The 20,260-nt window shown below is 42.5% G+C and overlaps 1 protein-coding gene across 1 annotated transcript in view; it reads left to right on the top strand.

The window, feature by feature from the left end:
- Positions 1–274: 274 nt before the first annotated feature.
- The window catches only part of SPATA13 (spermatogenesis associated 13), a 143,396-nt gene continuing 123,410 nt past the window's right edge, over positions 275–20,260 (top strand). The window contains exon 1 of the mRNA XM_019651441.1: positions 275–479. The gene's annotated coding sequence lies outside the window, so the exon portion shown is untranslated. The remainder of the gene's footprint in view (positions 480–20,260) is intronic.

Raw genomic sequence — 20,260 nt, 5'->3', positions numbered from 1 at the left:
CGGGGGGCTGGGTGATACACTGATGGAGAATAGGGTCGAGGTGGGAATGGTTGGGAGAATGGTGGGGGCAGCCAGGGCGGGGACTGGTGGTGGAGTGGGGACAATGGGCGGGAGCCGGGCGGAGGACGGGGCCTGGGGGAGCCCGGCTTGGGGGAGCCCGGCTTGGGGCCTACTGGCCGGGGGTAAGAGGGGGCTGGGTTTGGGGGCGTGGCCTGGGGAAAGGGCGAGCCGGTTGGGGGCGCGGTCGGGGGCCGGGTCGGGGCGTGGTCCCGGGAGCCCGGCGGCCGCGGCGCGGGCGGGCGTTCAGCACCGCGTTTTCTCCGGCGCCGGCCGCCAGCCCAGAGGCTGCGCGCCGGATCAGAAGCTCCTCCGAGAGCCCGGCGTGCTCTAGTCTTCGAGGGACCGGGACCGGCCCTGCGTCGCTGGGACCTCTTGACTCCCCTGACTTTGGAGGCTCCGCTGAGCGGGGGCCGCGTGAGGTGAGGCTGCGCGGGGGGCGTGCGGGGCCAGTGCCTTGGGCTGTGAGCTGGGAACCCGGGAGTGGGATCAGCCCCACACGGCGGCGTTCGTAGCTTGAGGGCGCCCTGCCGCTGCCTCCTGTCGGATTCCGGCAGGCGCCCGGCTGCCCACCTGTTGGTGCCTTGCGTTGGTTGCTCGGCGTCCTCTGCTGGCCGGGCTGCGTGGCCCCGGGCAGGGCGTGCAGGCGGCGGTCCCCAGCACGACCGTCTAGGGAGGACCCTGAAACTTCACCCCGCGCGCCACTGGCTGGGCCCGGCCTGCGGGGTGGCGCCGGGAGCGGAGCCCGGTGCGGCCGGTATTCCCTGCACCTCTCAGCTCGCTCCCGCGGCGCGACCTGCGCAGCCTGCACCGGCCCAGGGGACAGAGAAGGGCTGCAGTTGGAGAACTTAGCTCCGACCCCAAGTTTCTCCGCAGGTCCCACCTGGGTGTCATTTCACGAGAAAGACAGTGGAACCTGGCGTCAGTCGTCTCTGGGTTGGTTTAGTGCCACTTCTGTTCAAAACTTGGGGGGTGGGGGCGCATTAGCCCCAGGAAGATAGAAGTCAGAGCTGCTGCCCACGTCAGAGGGAACTCAGGTGACCCGTGCTGGCGGGCCACCCATCTGACTGCAGAGTTACGGGCCTGAGCAAATTTCCCCTCCCTCCAAGTACGAAAAACCAAACCAAAGGGGGAAAAAAACACCACTCTTGGTTAGTTGCTTCCCAGCCTTAGATAATAACGGTGATAAATAGAAGAATAATTTGAGTTTATTTAGCACTTGTTACCAAGGCTATTGAAATTCACATATCACCCTCCTCCTCCTCCCAAGGTTTTCTCCGCACCTCACCACATTTTCTGAGTTGCCTGGTGTTTTCTTCCCTATTAACCCCTTCAGGTCTCCCAGTTCTTGGCTCTCCTTTGCTACCAGGCACAGACACTTCACTCCACTTTATATTTCCATCTTTACTAACTTGCATCTTTTCTCTTGATGTCCGCCCTCCCCCATCTTCCACACTTCCTCATTGCATTGTTCTCCGGGTGCCCGTTCAATTATGCGCCCCTCCAAGGGCTGCCCAACCTTGTTCTCGGCACCCCTCCCCCCATCCTTTAGAGTTTCACGTGGCCATTTCTTATTATCCAGTATTCTAATTTTCACTTACTTCCTTTGGCACTCAAATGTGCCATCTTCCTTCCATCTGGTTTAACTCTCTCTTTTTTATTTGTGTTCCTGCACGTGCGGTGTCTATATTCTTTCCCCAGTTTCTCCCCAGGGCGCTTTCTCACCTTTTACCTACTTCTCCCTGATAGGTGTTTTTTCAGCCACAGCCTGAAGCCAGCCCCACAACACACCTTGTTTCCGCTCCTTTGGCTGTGGACTTTACCTACTTTCTTTGCCTTCCCAAGCTCCTTTTCCTCTTTTTCAGTCAGTCCTCCCTGACCTTGCAGTCATAATGTCTGAGAGTGTCAGGAGGCGGGGTTGGTGGTGGCAGCCAGCAGCTGTGTTTCCCCAGGAGAGCTCTGCATTTCAGGACCTTCCCATCTGCTCCTGTTTCTTTTCTTACTGAAGTAGTATCCTACACTTAGTTCTTGATAATGTTAATACTGATACCAATATGAAAAATAGGTAGCATTTATCCAGCACGAAGTATGTGTCCAGCACACTTCACTGAGGGCTTTACATGAAATAATAACTCATCAATTCTCCTCACATCCCTGTAATGTATTGGGTTGTCAGAAAAGTCATGACGCATTTTTGCAACAAGAAACATAGAAAAAAAATACGTCATGACTTTTCCGACAACCCAATAGAATATTATTACTGTCCGCATTTTAAAGATGAGAAAAGAGAGGCTCAGAGTGGTTAAGTAATAGACCCAGGCTCTCAGGTCTGTATAGTGCCAGGCAAGGAAACTCTTTTCATTCAGATGTGGGCTGGGATCCAGCTTTGGAAATGAGGTCATTATTTGCACGTTTTTTTTGGTCTACACTTTGCACCAGTTGAAGACAGAGTATCTACACCTGTAGAACAGTGTATGGGGAAAACCTAATGCCGACTGTCCACCTAATGAAAGCCTGGGGACACTGCCCAGGCAGACTGTCAGCTCCTGCTCACTTATAGCCTGCCTTCCTGAGCAGAACGCACTGGCCCTGGTGCCTACAGGAAGCCCATAAGAAAGCCTCATAAAACAGACCGTTGCCAACCATCTCCTCCCGTGCCTTAAGAGTTCAGTTTCATTTTAGGTGGCCAGAGCTTTAGGGTCCCTGATAGCCCTGTGATTTTATGAGCCTTGTTTATTTCTGTTTCATTATATGATCTTAAAGCTTCCTATAAATATTTCCTTGTTAGTCTTCACCTTCCTGAAAGTTGGAGACAAGTACTTGTAATTTTTCAGATACTGAAGCAGAGTGTTGGTAAAGTTTTATACTTTAATAGCTGGAAGGGACCTTCCATTCCACAGATGAGGAAACTGGCCCAGAGAAGTACAAATGACATAAAGGGGAAAGCAGCCGGGCAGTGGAGTTGTCCTTAGGTGGCAGGTCTTCTAGCCCCTGGCCCAGGGTTGACCTCTCTGCCTGCTGCTGAAAGCAAGGAACCTTCTTTCCCCAACTCAGAGGCATTGGAAGGATTCATTTAGAATGGGAATTGTCAGTGGTTTCCTTTTTTTTTTTGGTCTGAAAGCTAAACATTTGCAAAATGTTTGCTTTGGAGACATGTAATGGCATAAATGGGATCATAAGATCGCAGAAGCATAAATTCAGATGTTTTAGAAATATTTTTGTTATTTCTGAAACACCAGGAAAGAACACCAAACGTACATTGCTTTCTAGAGACAAATCATATAATACATGGCAGTTTGAAAATTAGTAACTCAAATATTGAATTGTTTTCCATTTGTAGAGAGATGTTCATTAGTACAAAGTGATTACATGGCTTTCTTCATCTCTGCATCTCAGATGAAACAGCAGTGTGGGGAGAGCACATCAAGTTAGTGGCTGTTTCTGTGTTGGCGCTGCCAGGCTCACCCCTTCTCTTGGGCTCAGACTCTACCCGTGCCTTCCTTATTCCAGCTCTGCTTCTGCCTGTCTATCTGATCCCTTTCCGAAACCCTCAGGGAACCAGGAGGGTGTTGTTTACCCATGATGCTCAGCTCATTCCATATCAGCCTTTCTTAACAGAATTAAACCCCATGCCCTGTGGTATACGTTGTATGTAATTAGCTGTTCTCCTAGGCTTCTAGAATGAGGTGGGTGGTTATGTACCATCCTTGGGAGAATTGAGGAAGCATTCACTCAAAGCATTCTCTGTTATGTGGTTCAGATGAAGATGATTATACTGATGAGCAAGTTAGGTTTTTCTCCTCCCTTTTCACAGTTGAACAAGTGGAGGTTCAGGGACGTTGTTGTGGCCAGAGCATCGCAGGAAGTGATTAGACTGAGATTTGAACGCAGGGCTGCCTGGCTCAGGAGATCCACCCGCTTCCATGTGCCTGTCTCCTCTGTAGCTTGTCACTCCCTCAGGCAGCAACGTTCCCACAGAACCTCTTGCAAACTAGATGATTCCTGCTTGCTGACCTGAAGATGAGACCTGAGTGGAGAGGCCCGTGAGGGTGAGCGTGCATGAGGGCTCACAGGAGTTCAGGGCCAATCCTCGCTCTGTCTCACTTCCGGTGCAGATGGTGCTTCCTGACAGTGCCTGGGAGAGCATCGGGGAGCTGTGGCAATGCCAGCAATGGAAAGAGCATGGTATATATTTATGCTACTTGGTTGTGGTAATTTGCTGTGGATGCAGGGTCAGCATTTGTGGACCCAATTAATGACCAGCCTGCGTTCATGATGTTTGAATGTCCTGCACATAGGACTGTTAGCTCATCTAGCCAGGACCTTAAAGGACCCGATTTCTTGGTTAGAAATAACCTCTGCTCGTTTTCCTGTGGCAGGACCCCTCTGTGTCATTACGGAAGAAACGAGAGTTCACCATTGTAATTTCAGCGACCGGGTGCCTGACTCAAAATATGGTCCACTTTAGCCCACCAGATCTGGACTGCAAGCCCCACCCTCCCATCATCCTCACTCTGGATTGAGTCATGGGGCTGGGGAGTTCTAAGAGGACTCTGCACAGCAAACCTGCTAGGGGGAGGGGACGGCCTTTCCCCTCAGCCCCTACTAGCAGTGAGGCAGAGTTTCCTAGGATTGACAGGCTGTCCCTGAAGAGAAATAGAATACAGGCCTGAAATGACCAGACTCTGAAATGACCAGACTAGAAAGTGTCGCGGAGGGAGACAGCCTGCAGGAAATGGGAAACTGGGATCTTTGCTCACCATCTAGGGCAGGTGCACGGGCAGGGAGGGTCCAGGATTTTATTGTCTTACAGTGGAAGGGGGCAGGAATGAGATGTGTTCCCAGAATGGGAACTTTGACCCCAGTCTTTTGTAGAAATTATTGGTCTATGTAACAGGACCAGTGAGCTCTCTTGTACTTGAGTTAAAATTACAATGTAGTCCCATTAAACAAGTTTCCAAGGTTAGGCCCTATACATATATCTATATCTATCTATCCCTGTATCTATCTATCTATCTATCTATCTATCTATCTATCTATCTATCTATCTATCTATCTACATAGATAGAGAAATGCATTCCCAGTCCTAAAACAACTTACACTTGTATTTTGAAACACATCCAATTTGTATATTGCAACTTTTTCTATGGCTGAAAGAAAAACAGCCTCTGCTCCAGAAATCTCCATTTCTCCTCTTCCTGGTAGGATGGAGTGCTTATATGTACACACTCACTATGTACCTTTTATGTACCAGGCCTTGTGTTTATGATGGAAAGAGTAATCAGAAACAGCCCCTGTCCTCAGGAGGAGGTCACATTCTTGTCTGGTGGCAGAGGTAGACATGTGAAAGACAAGCCTTGATATGCACAGCCGGTGTCATGATGAGTTTATGGGGAGGGTGTTAGGGGAGCGTATGAGAGACCTGGGATCCAGGAAGCCTTCCTGGAGGAGGAGATAACCACAGCCTGGGCTGAGTGGTAACAGGCATGAGCAACTTGGGGAAGGAGCTGACAGAGGGAGGCTTGCCACCTTCTGGAAGCACAATAAGCAGAAGTGCAGACACAGACTTCAGCGTGGTGACCCTGGGGACACTGACACAGCTCTGTGTGGCTGCAGCTCCTAGCTTATCTCTCAGAACTGTTAGGTGGTGCCTGAGGCAGTGCTTCTGTGTCAGCTTCACTAGGGGATTTGTTAGAAAAGCAAATTCTAGGGCTCTTCTCCAGACTTAACCTGAACTCGAAATCCTGGGGTGGGTCCCAGCAGCCTGTATTGTAATCAGTGGTCCAGGTGGTTTTCATGTATGCTAAATTGCATGAACCACTGTTCTAGAACATAGGCTTTCCAGGTACTCCAAACAGCCACTTTTCATAGCTACGTGATAATCTTTTCAGAGGATGATAGCTGTGTTCCCAACTGGTTGGACTATGTAAGATCTCCCCCACATCCACAGACATGTCCACATTTTCTGTAATTTTTCGCCAGCATACATCCTCAGTTTCTCTCTGCTTCATTTCATTGCATACTAGTAATTTATATTATTTTGATAATACCTCTACCTGACATGATTTCTTAGTATTTGGCAGCAGTCAAACAACCTGGGTTCAGATCCCAGCTCTTCTGCCTGCCTGCTGTGTGACCTTGGGAAAGCATTAACCTCTCTGTGCCTTAGTTGCCTTATCCTTAAAATGTAGAGTTATGGCACTCATCTCTTAGGTAAGTGTTTCAAACTTTACTGTACATTGGAATTACCCCAGGGGTCTTTAGAAACATTGATGCCACTCCCACCCGCAAAAGTTGGGATTGCTTTTGGGCGTGACCTAGGCAGGGGCATGTTTAGAATCTTCCCACGTGCACTAAAGTTTGGGAATCACTGTTGCAGGCTGTTGAGAGGATGAAATGAGTCAATCCTTGTGAAATGCTTAGAAGAGTGCCTAATACACAGTAAGTGCTCTGAGTAAGTCTGCGGGTGGAGGCTCTGATGGTTTTGTGGTAGCAGGAGGAGAAAGTGGTGCCATATCTGTCATTGGATGAATCCTTGTTGAATGCCTGTCCAAAAGGAAATGTCTTTTATTCTGAGAGCTGGGAGGTGAAATAGCCCCCATGTGGTGCAGCTCCATAGCTAATTTTCTGAGCCCCTCTGCACAAGGATACAAGGAGATCATGCCTTAAACAGCACACAGGAGCCCCCACCCCACCCACCCCACAGCCTTCCCAGCACCGGGCACCGTTTCCCCACCACTGTACTGTAAAAACTTGAATTGTGGAATGGAACCGGATTCTAAAACCATGAAGTCGTAGTGCTTCACAATGTGGATGGGAATGGGGTGGTAATCGGGCGTCCTAAGATGTTGTACCTTCTCTACTCTGTCATTTGTACCTAAATGCCAACTTTCAAATACACAGCACATCTCTAGTCACCATGTTATAAATTGCACATTCCTAACCACTGTTTGAAAGAATGTACAATCTTTTTGCATACCTAGTCTTGTCACAGATATTCATTCAACCTTCATTCATTGTTTTATTAATTCAACAGATATTGATGAGCACCTGCTTTGCACCAAACACTGAGCTAGCAATTTTATCTCTTGTTTTTCTGCTGTAGAGAGAGAGACAGACATGCTTCTTTGTCAGCATGTATGAAATATTTCTTTCGGTTTTGATTTGTAATCTGTCTCTTTTTCTGACATAATTACTCAACTTTTAATAATAGAACATTTGAAGGACATTTTTCATGTCGATTTCATGCGCCTTCTTTGAACCCTGCTGAGATTAATTAAATCAAGTTGCATGCAGCGATTACTCTAAAATATCCTGACAAGTTATTAAAATCCAGTTTGGCCAGGACCAGGTACGTGAGCCCCAGTTCGTACGCTCAGAAGGAAATCTGTGATCGGTGTAAGTGCCATGGCTTTCTAACTTCGTTTAGTCCCACATCAGCCCTAGAGTGTGGACACATTAGTTAAAGAAATGAAAAATGGATGAATTCCTATCTCGAGTTCATGATTTGTTGTCTTTCTGTGGAGAAGTTAGATGCTGTTTTTGGTTTTGTTTTGCTGTGCAGGGCATGCAGATAACTGATGTTTACTGGTAGTTTGGCCCTGTGTTGCAAATGGAAATAATTGATTCACCCTATTTGTTCTGCTGCCCAATTACGAAGTGAAAATCTACCACTGGGAGACTTTTGTATAGCCAGCACACAAGCAGCTCAGTATTATGGTAAAGACTAGCCTCCATTGTGTGTCTTACCATTATCACTGTGTTACCCACAGACTGAATAGGCTTTAGAAATACAGGCCTTCAAAGGAGTTGCCCTTGCTTAAATGTTCCATGGATTCCTCTGAAATAATATCCCCCAAACCCTCATTCAAAACAATATATACTCAAAAGGATTCCATACTTAAAATGAGGAAAGTTTAAAATACGTTTTCATTTTTAAAATTTGAGGTTAACATGTAATCCAAAATATAGTAGGAAAAGTAAACAGAATATTCTTTAAAATGGTATATTTCGAGATCTGCCAGACCTGCTTTCTATGCTTTTTCTACCTTTGACTTTTCTAACACAAATCTAAACTCCCCAGAGTGGATTGCTTGGGTCATCTTACTGAGAAGCCTCCTTGTTTTACCAAGTCAAGGTCAGACCTGGTGTTAGAGTCTGTGTGTCCTTAGGCCACTCTGCCAAAACTATAGTGTCCTACCCTTCCTAGAAAAGGATGGGAAACTTTACTCTGTTATGTCGTAGCTCCAGTTCTTGACTATGATGTAGTGTGTGTGTGTGTGTGTGTGTGTGTGTGTGTGTGTGTGTGTGTGTGTGNGAGAGAGAGAGAGAGAGAGAGAGAGAGAGAGAGAGACGGAGCCACAGTGAGGTGCTCTGTTGTACCGCTGTGACATGGGATGAGATGTTAAATACATACAGATCCCCTCCAAGTAGAGCCTTAGACTCGTGGCCTCATTAAGCCAATGAAACAGTGGAATTCTGAATAAAAAAAGGGTTTTTGAACATTTAGTATTTTAATGACAGGTCTTGGCAAGGTGTGAGTAAGGAGGCTGATTGATGAACTTGCAGCTTGTGGGGTCGGGCTGACTGTGGGTTACCTTCGTATTTCCAGTTGTTGTCCTCACAAGCCGGCTTCCATCTGAACAGCTCTGCTCGATGTAGAGCCATCTGAAGGCAGAACATTGTCTCCAGACAAAGCCCTTGAAATGCCGTGTACCAAGCAGAGTGTCTTGTGCTCCACACATCATGTTGTCTCATGGCTCATGGATAATGACAATGCTCATTGAGATGAAGGGACAGACCATTCATTCATAATGACAGACTCGGTCGGTTCTGGCCAGGGTGAGGCGCTGGTACAAAGCACACACTTACAATGTCCAGGGTCAGTAATTCAGACCGTGCTTACCTCCATACTCCCCCTTCTAGTCTCCCCTTCTTTCGTTAGATCTTTATTGGATGGGGGGAGATTGCTGAAGGTTAACCTCCTCTAGACTTTCCTTTCCAGCCTAGAATCTTCTGCTGCCTGGAGGTGGGGCCCAGGAGAAATGAGAGGGTACGTGTGCTCACGGGTCCCAGCTCCTCGTCTGTCTCCTCTTCTGCCTGAAGGCTGTCTGTGCTTCTGTGGTCCCACCCAAAGTTAGGACAATACTGAGGGCTCAGAGCATGCTGCCCTTCCTTCCTTCCTTGTAGGAGGAAGCAAGAACTCTTTCTGCTTCTCCTGATCTTTATTTCTAATCTGACCCCTTATACAAGGTGCTGACCCTGAGTGGGTGCTGACTCAGGAGCCTTCAAGTGGTAAACAGAAGTGAGACTGGCCTAGCGTGACAAGGTCAGTGCTCAGAGGTAGATAGGTGAAACCATGTGATACCACCGCCACTGCCCAAATATGTCTGATTTGGTAGCACTGGTTTCATTTTCATACTAGTACATTTGAAGGAAGTTTATCACATTGACTTCCTGGAGGCTCTTTTCAAGCCTGCTGAGATTAATTAAGTCCAGCCCCATGCAACAATTGTTCTAAAGCTTAGTGCCTTATTATATTTCAGTGCATGCCAGAATGCTGAATTTAAATTGTTCAAGTAAATGATAACATTTTTGTTGATTTCCTGCTCTAGGAGTCTAATGTCTTTTTCTTATTTTTGTGGGTGGATGGTTATTACTAATCTCTTAGTTTTTATTTCCTGCTGGGCTGAGGAATCTCTAAAAGAAGAAGGAAATGCCTGCTGTCAACAGGACAGCACTGTTTTCTAGGCTTTCCTGGAAAGTCCCCTGTAGAAGCCAGGTCTTACTCTGTATACAGTGCATCTGTGTCTCTCGGATTGGGAACTTTTAAGAACACTTTGTGTCACTTGGAACACTTCTCTTCTGAGATAAAGATAGTGGGTATCTGTGCAGATCAGTCTGGGATAAACAGATCATTGTGAAAGGAGACCTGGTTCAGCAGGAGGGTTCCTGGGCCCTCGTTACCCTGAACTTGGACAGCAGCCTTCTTTGTATACTTCCAGGTCAGCTGAACAGACCTGGGAAGTCTTTAGTTGTTATTGAGAGGGATTTCAAACAAAATAAAACAAAAACCCTCTCTAAAGCCTGTGTTTGTATTTCTTTTTCTTGCCAACAGAAGAGTGTTCTTCTATGTGATATTTTTAAAGAGAACTGGTCATGCCGTGGCCAGTTACTTACACATGCCTGGTTACTGAATTTTTCTCTTCCTTGTATTATACAAACTCATTGCCGCAGGATTCAGAAAAAATTAGCTTGCAACACATTTCTCATGGATTTTTTAGTTGGAAGATGTTTCCCCATTGGGAGGATTCCATAGCTTTCACCTCAGAAGAGTGAGGAATTCGGATTTTGTCAGGATCCACACACTAGCTGAGTGGTGTCAGATCCCCAAGGAAGTGGCTGTTGTGCCATCTGAGTGCAAAGCCACTTGGAAAGCATTGCCCATTGGCTGCCTCATGTATTTAGTGCTGCCATTTGGCAAGAGGCACAGGAAGATGGTGCCATGGTGGCTGTCGTCTCAGAATGTGCAAAGCAAATCTGACAGCACCTGCTGCTTCTGTGTGGAGGACGGGGCAAGGAGAATCAGTGCGGGAAGGCTGCTTGCCATGGGTGTGTCTCACATATGGTCTCGTAACTGCAATGCATCCTACTTCTCCCACAGTTACCTCCAGATGCAGGTAACAGTGGTGTTACAAGACTTGGGTGAATGGTTTCAAAGAAAGTGATATAGGGGGCTGCCAGTTACCAGTGGCCTGATAGGGAGGTGGCCACACATACTAGATGGTGCATGACTGGGTAATCTACACTGGAGTTCAGACAGACTTCCCACATTAAGTCCTAGGCTCTCCTGCGGAGCGTGTCTACATCAGTTATGTGGTGTGGATATTCATGAGAGGATCTCTTTAAAATACTCTGAACTTCCAGTTTAAAGCCAAATCCCGGTGATTGGTTGTGTGGAAGATGCAGCAATGGTGTGTAGATTGCTTTCCTTAGCTGGAGCAATGTTGGTAAGTCAGCATCTGACACAGATGATTAATTGGCAATTCAGAAGCAAGAATTGGCAGAAGAAGAGAGTGGGGAGTTGAGAGCTAAGGCAATAAATATATAGTTGTATTCATGAAGAGTTTAAAATTCGTGTTTATTAATTATTTAAATTAAACTACATTTTAGAACAGTTGTAGATTCATGTGTGTGATGTGGCACAAGGATTGTTACATTGTATCGTAGTACAGCGTCACAACCAGGGTTTGACATTGACATAGGCAAGACAGAGAACGTGTCCATCACCGCAAGGATTTCTCACATTATTCTGTTATAACCACACCCACCTCCTTCCTGCCCCCACTCCTTTACCTCTGGCAACCACTAATTTGTTCTCCATATAATTTTCTCATTTCAAAAATGTTTTAAAATTGCAATTGTATAGTATGTTGGGATTGGCTTTTTTCGTTCAGCAGAATTCTCTGAAGATATTAGTCCTTTCTTAAACTGACTTGCAGATATGTCCTCTGACTCTATTCAGCTTCTCAACAGGGTCTTTTGAAGAACAAAAGTTATTAATTTTAATGAGGTCCAATTTATTGATTTTTTTTTCTTTTGTGGATCATGCTTTTGGTGTCAAGTCTGAGAACTCTTTGCCTAGCCCTAGATACCGAAGATTTTCTTCTATAAGTTATATAGTTTTAAAATTTACATATAAGTCCATGATTCATTTGTGTAATGTGTGAGATTGAGGACATGGTTTCTTGTGGGTTTCTTTGTTTGTTTTGTTTTTTTTGCTTGTGGATGACTAATTGCTACACTTTTTTGTTGAAAAGGCTCTCCCTCTTCCATTCAGTTGCTGTTGCACCTTTGTCAGAAATCAGTTGGGCTTTTTGTGTAGGTCTGTTCCTGAGTGCTCTTTTCTGTCCATTGAGCCATGTCTATTCCTTAGCCAGTATCACAGTATAAAAGTCTTGAAATTAGGTAGATTGATTCATCCCACTGTATTCTTTCTTTTCAAAATTATTTTAGATATTCTAGCTCCTTTTCCCTTTCTATATTAATTATAGAATGCTCTTCTACAAAAATTTTGCTGGGATTTGGAGAATTGACACCTTTACTATTTTGAGTTTTCTAATCAGTGAACATATTAGGTCTCTGCATTTCTTTCATCAGCATTGTGTAGTTATCAGCATGTAATTCCTATAGTCCTATAATTCCTATACATGTTTTCTTAGATTTACACCTAAGTATTTCAATTTTTTAAACAACTGTAAATGCTATTGTCTTTAATTTTGGTGCCCATATGTTTATTGCTAGTATATAGAAATACAGTTGATTTTTTTTTATATGTTTAGCTTGCATCCTGCATCCTTGTAGAGCTCCTCACTCATTAGTTCTAGGAGTTTTTGGTAAATCCCTTGGGATGGTCTATGTAGACAATCATGCCGTCTGCAAATAGGGATAGGTTAGATGGTTTAATTTCTTCCTTTTAAATCTTTATGCCTTTTATTTCCTTTTCTTATCTTATTGCACTGGCTAGACTTAGACTGTGTTGCTAGAATGAGAGCAACATCCTAGCCTTTTATTCTTTTTAAATTGGAGAATTGGGGGTGTTGGGGAATTGGGGAGAGGGATCAGCCAAGTTGTTCTTTAATCTTAGTTGTGGACGGCGCCAGTCGCCATCTGGCTGCCCATCGGCAGCTTGTGGCCTCTAAGCTGAAGGTGCTGTGTTACAATCTTAGTTGCTGGTGGGCGTAGCCACCATCCCATGCGGGAATCGAACTAGCAGCCTTGTTGTTAAGAGTGCATGCTCTACCCACTGTGCCATCCGGGTGGCAGCTCAGCTCAAGGTGCCGAGTTCAGTCTTAGTTGCGTGCAGGCGTAGCCCACCATCGAACAGGCAGTCTTGTTGTTAGGAGCACATGCTCTGACCAGCTGAGCCATCCTGCCACCTGTTGGCAGCTCAGCACCAGCTCAGCTCGGGCGCAGTGTCACTGGGCCATGTGGGAATCAAAACGGTGGCCCTGTTGCTCAGAGTTTGTGCTCTTAGGCTAACTCTTAACCAACTGAGCCACTTGGCCGGCCCTAGCCTTTTATTCTTGACCTTGTGGGAAAAGCATCTTATCTTCCCATTAAATATAATGTTAACTGTAGGTTTTTGGTAAATGCTCCTTATTATGTAAGTTGAAGAGGTTCTCCTCTATTTCTGTTTTTCTGAGAGTCTGTAAATGATGCATGGGTGTTGAATTTTATTAAATGCTTCTTTGTATCAATTGATATGATCATATGATTTTTCTTCTTTAGCTTGTTAAAACAGTGGGTTATATTAATTAATTTTCAAATATTGAACCAGTCTTTGATCTCTGGAATAAACCCTACTTGGTCATGTGTGTGATTATTTTTATATATTGCTGATTTTAATTTTGCTAAATATTCTTTTGTGTGTGTGTGTGTATATATATATATATATTTTTTTAAGATTTTTATTGGGGAATTGGGGGATGGGAACAGCACTGGGGAATTGGCGGAATGGGAACAGACAAGTTGCTGTCTTTTTGTTCTTCAGTCTAGTTGTGGAGGACGTTGCTTCACTGGCCCAAGTTGGCACCATCATTGCGCTCTTCCCGGCTGAGGCAGATCAGTCGCCGGCTTCTGGACGGCTGCTCACTGCGGCTGCTGGCTGCTCACGCTGGCTGCTGGCTACACATGGTAGCCCATGGCAACCCACTGCAGAAGGGGCTGCAGCCTATGCCATTGCCTGCGACACACGGTAGCCCAGCTCCAGGTTGAGCTGTTGTTCAGCATCTTAGCTGTAGAGGGTAGTGTCATTGGCCCTCATATGTGGGATCCGAACGGGGGCCCTCTGGCGTCCCAAGCCAGCTCTTAACCAATGTGCCACTTGGCCGGCCCTCTTTTGTATATATTCATGAGGGATATTGGTCTGTAGTTTTGTTTTGTCTATCTTTAGCTCCCACATCTTATTTGGTTTTAGTATCATGGTAATAATAGCTTCATAAAATGAATAGAGAACTGTTTCCTTTTCTTTCATTTCCTGAAAAGAGTATTGAATTGGTATTAATTCTTCTTTAAACATTTGGTAGAATTCTTTAGTGAGACCATCTGGGCCTGGAGATTTCGTGGGGGGGGAGGAGGAGTTTTGAAATTATACATTCAATTTCCTTAATGTTTAAGGACTGTTAAAATATCTATTTCATATTGTGTGAGCTTTGGTAGTTTGGATTTTTCGAGGTAGTGGTCCATTTTATCTAAGTTGTCAAATTTATGTCTGTAAAGTTGTTCATAGTATATCTTTATTCTTTTGATATCTACCAGGTCTGTAGTGATATCTTGTTATTCTTAATATTGGTATATTGTGACTGCTATCTCTTTTTTTTTACAGTCTTGTTAGAAGTTTGTAAACTTTGTCAATGTTTTAAAAGAACCAGCTCTTGGTTTAATAGACTTTTTCCTATTTTTCTGTTTTTAATGTCTTTTATATCTGCTCTTACCTTTATTATTTCTTTCCTATTGTTTGCTTTGGGCTTATTTTGCTCTTTTTCTAGGTTCTTGAGGTGTGGGAGCTTAGAATATTGATTTGAGAAGTTTTTTCTTACGTATGCATTTTATGCTATAAATTAACCTCAGAGCACTGCTTTAGCTATGTCCTACAAATTTTGATATGCTGGCATTTTCATTTAGTTAAATGTACTTTTAAAATTGCCCTTTAGCCTTCCTCTTTGACCTGTGGATTATTTAGAAGTGTGTTATTTAGTTTACAAGTGTTCGGAGATTTTCCTTTCAATTTTCTGTTATTGATTTCTAGTTTATTCCATTATGGTGGGAGAATACATTCTATGTGATTTCAGTTCTTTTAAATTTGTTGAGGTTTGTTTTATGGCCCAGGATATTGTCTATCTTGATATATGTTTCATGTGCACCCCAAAAGATCACATATTCTGCTTTTGTAGGTAAGAGTGTTCTGTAACTGTCTAATCCTGCTCATTGGTGTCAATTCTGAAATGGAGTATTTTGTTGTAGGGATGTTGGTAATTGTTAGTTTTTGTTTCTGTTTTCTGTTTTTCTAGTAGGGAAATGGGAATGAGGATTGGAGAGCAGAGAATTTAGAATCATATTGTCTGGCAAAAATAAGAAGACTAAAAGTCTATATTGACAATTTAGGGCAACTTGGCAATTAACCAAGTGGAGAGTAGAATTCATATTTTCAATGAGAGGGCCATTTCATCACACCATTGTTTTAGAATTACAAAGTCTGAAGAAAACCAAACTTGATCTCAAAATCAGTGATCAGACAGTTAAAGTTGCCAACCAGGACTGGAGGAAAAGGATATGTTTCGAGGTTGTCTAGATTACTTCTTGTTGAGTAATATTTATAAGTTAACTCATTTACTGTTTACTAAGTACTTAATTATTAATCAGCAGAGATATGGAATATTAATATAAAAGCTAGATTATTCATCTGTCCTAAAAAGTTTGTTGAATAATTGCTCTTTCAGACCTGGAGCTAGTCCAAGGATATAAAAATAGAGAGACATGGACTTAAGTATCATTGATTTTCCTACACAAGAAAAACCTAGGACGCCCAATGGCTTCTATAAAGAGTGATTACTAGAAAATATAAGAGTAAAATTGAAGACTGTTTTCGTTTCAGATGCTGCAGCTTAAATTTTGAAAATAATATTAAAAATGTTTTGCAGGGAAACTCTTTTATAGCCTGGTTATATAGTCACTTTCCGTTCAGCACCTGGCATTTCTTGCATGTCTCCTGTTTGTGCCAGGCGCTGAAGTGGGTGCCTGGGATCTGGGTTTGCTCAGGTTCTGGTGTGCTTCTTAAGTCTGACCGTTATAAAGATAGAGGCCCAGTGTAAAGTTCTTAAACTTTATATCCATTTTAATGTTTTATTTCTTAAGAAATAGAAGCTTCCATGTATACTAGAAAACTTTATTTACATTGTTTTCAATAATGCAACTTTATAAAGAATGTCTACATAACTCATGTTGAACCTGATTACGAACAGATCCGGTATTGGTATCAATACTGAAGTTACTTTGCATTGATTTGTAAACATACCATTAGTGGAACCTGTTTAACCAGGTACAGTTTCGGAAGACCAGCAAAGACTTTGGTCTATTGCTTTTCACATAACACAACAAAAAGTGAGAAAATACAGCTAAATATATCATAGTATTTGTTCTCTTTTCTCCATGACATCATAGTTTCCCCTTTAATATCTGGTTTTCAGATCATTAAAACATGTTATTTTCCCAGAAAATCAGTTGCTTTGATTAATGGGGCCAGGCCAGTCCAAGGACAGATTAAGCACACAGGATCCTGGCATGAGTCCTAGAAATTATCCTCAGTCTTCACTCTCTTACCTTGGGGCTGTTTGATTTAATTACTGTGTTTTCAGTGAAAATAGAGCCTGGTAATTCTCTAAAGAAGTTCTATATATCTAAGTAAATGATAGATAATTGGTTGATAAGTTATTAATTATTAATAGATAGCAAGCTCTTGCTTATTTTGTATCATTTTATTAATGAGCCTCCTCCTTTCTAGTATAAAAAAGAAGTTGAAAATTATACTGTCTATTCAACTTCTGTATTACTCCTTAATTAATCAAAGCATGGTGGACATGAAAACTACTTCCCTTTGCCATTACTTTTAACTGTTACATTAAGTTATTATAGATAGCTGGAAGAAAATCATCAAATACTTTTATAATAATTCAGGCATATGTCAGTTAGCCTGGCTAATACAGTTTGCCTTAGATAAATCAGATAACTTCTTTGAGCTTTGTTCTTTCCCTCTCTGTAAAATGAATCTAACTGATAATAAGCGAGTCTACCTATTTCGGTTTTGGCTGTTTTCATCATCCCCTGTGAGTCTGTGAGCTCCTTATGATTGAGAGCTGTGGCCTATTTGTCTTTTTATCTCCAGTCGGTGACAGCCCAGATGTTGCAGATGCTATGCCTTTTGGGGCAATGCAGGTAACAGAGGAGCTCAGCACTTTGGATGTAGACTCTTGTTCCATAGGTTCTGTCTGTGGAGTTCGCAAGGAAATGTGGCTCACTGTTAGCCAATGCTCTTATTTTCCAAGAGAATGAAATCTGGATTTTCAGTGAAAATCTCTCTGTTCTTAAATATTGAAAATGAATCCAGTTTTTAAAAACTCGCTGTGGGGCCGGCCGAGTGGTTCATTTGGTTAAGAGCTCGCTCAAGAGTTTGAGCTCTGAGCAACAGCGGTTCGAGTCCCGGCCGGAGCTGAGCTGCCAATAGGTGGCAGGATGGCTCAGCTAAAAAACAAAAACAAACAAACAAACAAACCCCAAAAAACTCCCTGTGTAGGCCAAACAAGGCCTGCCTGAGTGCTTTGAAATCCATCCCAAAAGCCAGTGCTTGCCACCTGGGAACATACTCTTAATAATGCTTATTGAATTAACAACAATTTATTTATTGAGCTGCATTATAATATGGCTGCCATGAATAGAGATCATTTTAATATTTCCGAAGAAGGTGCACCTGTCTTCCTAAAGTAAGAGCATTTATAACTATGTAATTATATAGACATTGCTTGCATACAGTTATTAACAGGACTGGCAGTCACTAGTACCATAATAATGAGCTTACCATGTACCATGCATTGCTAGGCAGGTATTATTATCCATATGAGAAAGACTCACACATTGAAGATCAGAAAGTTGAACACATTCTATCTAATAATGGCTGAGCTGTGGTTATAACCCAATAAGTGCTTCATACTGCACCATTCCTACCTGTCATCACCTTCTGTCTAGATAAAGAATGAACTGACACCACAGCAAAACAACTAACCTAATTCGTTTCTTTGTTTTTAAACAGCTTTATTGAAATATAATTGACATGCCACACAGTTCTTCCAGTTAAAGTGCACAATTCAATTGTTTGTAGGATAGTCAGTCATGCTAATTATCACCAGTCAATTTTTGAACATTTTCATCACCCCGAAAAGAAATTCTGTACCCATTAGCAGTCATGCCCCATGTCCCTCCAAGCCCCCAGCCATAGGTAATAACTCAGCTACATTCTGTCACTAGATTTGCATTTTCTAGACATTTCATATAAATGGAATCAGATAATATGTGGTCTTTTGTGTGTGGCTTCTTTTATTTTAGCATAACGTTCCAAGGTTCGTCCATTGTAGCATGTGACAGTAATTCATTTCTTTTTATTGCTGAATAATATTCCAGTGTGTGTGTGTGTGTGTGTGTGTGTGTGTGTGTGTGTGTGTGTGTGTCTGTGTACCACATAGTATATATTCATTCATCAGTTCATGGACATTTGGGTTGTTTATACTTTTTGGCTATTATGAACAGTAATACTATTTGTGTACATGTTTTTGTGTGGACATGTGTTTTTATTTCTCTTGGGTATATACCCCGGAGAGGCATTGCTGGGTCACATGGAAACTGTTTAACCTTTTGAGGAATTGTCAGACTATTTTCTGAAGTGACTGTACCATTTTACATCCCGCCCCTCCCCAGCAATATAGGAGGTTCCAGTTTCTTCACTTCCTTATCAACACTTGTGGGTATTACTTTAAATTGTGGTAACATTCATATATCAAATATTTACCATCTTAACCATTTTTAAGTGTACAGTTCAGTGGTATTAAATCCATTCACATTGTTGTGCTGCCATCATTACCATCCACCACCATAACTCTTTTCATCTTATAAAACTGAAACTCTGTGCCCATTAAACAATAACTCCGCATTCTCCCCTCCCCCCAGCCCCTGGTAACCACCATTTTACATTACATAGAAATGTCTTTATGATTTTGGCTACTCTGCATACCTCATATAAGTTGAACCTTGCAGTATTTGTCTTTTAGCTTATTTCACTTAGCATAATGTAAAATTTCCTTCCTTTTTACAGACTAATATTTCACTCTGTGTATAGACCACACTTTGTTTATCTGTTCATCCGTCGATGGACACTTGGGTTACTTCCACCTTTTGGCTATTATGAATAATGCTGCTGTGAACATGGCTGTACAAATGTCTCTTTGAGACCCTGCTTTCAATTCTTTTGGGTATATAAGTGGAATTGCTGAATAATTTCTAACTTCATTCATTGTGGTCAGAGAAGATACGTTGTATGATAGCTCTCTTTTTTAAAAAAAACCTGTTGAGACTTAATTTGTGGCCTAACAGATGGTATATCCTATAATGTCTCGTGTGCATTTGAGAATACACACACACACACACAGTGTGCCAAAAATGTATACACATTTTAAGAAAGGAAAAAACTGTATTAAAATTGTAATACTCAATATATACTGATAACAAAAGATGATTACAAGTCATGTGTATTACATTTTTTGGTACCCCCAGTATTTTGCTGTTGTTGGGCAGAGTGTTTTGTATATATGTGTTAGATCTAGTTGATTTATTGTATTGTTTAAATCCTGTATTTTCTTACTTGTCTTCTGTCTGGTTGGTCTATTCATTATTGCAAGTGAGGCATTGGCATCTCCAACTGTCATTGTAGAACTATATATTTCTCCTTTTATTTCTGTTGGTTTCTACTTCATATTTTTTGATGATCTCATTAAGTGTGTACATGTTTATAATTGTTATATCTTCTTGCTGTATTAAACTTTTATTAATATATAATGCCCTTCTTTGTCTCTTGTAATCTTTTTTGATTTAAAGTCTATTTTGTCTCATAATAGTATAGCCATCTCTGCTCTTTGCATGGAATATCCTTTTCATCCTTTCACTTTCAACTAGTTTGTGTCTTTGGATCTCAGGTAACTCTTGTGGACAGCATAGAGTTGGATCCTGTATTTTTATAAATTCTGCCAATCTCTGTCTTTTGATTGTAGAGTTTAACACATTTACATTTAAAGTAATTACTGATAAAGAGGGACTTACATCTCACTGTGCTATTTATTTTCTATATACCTTATAACTTTTTTGGCCCATATTTTCACATTACGTCTTCTTTTGTATTTAGTTGGTGTTGTTTTTTTGGTAGTGAAATGTTTAAATTACTTTCTCAGTTCCTTTTGTGTACATTCTATAGCTATTTTCTTTGTGGTTACATGGGGATTACATTTAACATCCTGGAATTATAACACTCTAATTTGAATTTAAACCAGTTTAACTTGAATAGCATACAAAAACTCAGCTCCTTTACAGGTCTGTCATACCTTTT

This window comes from Hipposideros armiger, unplaced genomic scaffold, assembly GCF_001890085.2.
Source record: "Hipposideros armiger isolate ML-2016 unplaced genomic scaffold, ASM189008v1 scaffold_160, whole genome shotgun sequence".
Taxonomy (NCBI): Eukaryota; Metazoa; Chordata; class Mammalia; order Chiroptera; family Hipposideridae; genus Hipposideros; species Hipposideros armiger.
The sequence above is the reverse complement of the archived record's forward strand: the minus strand, read 5'-3'. Positions and strand labels throughout refer to the sequence as shown.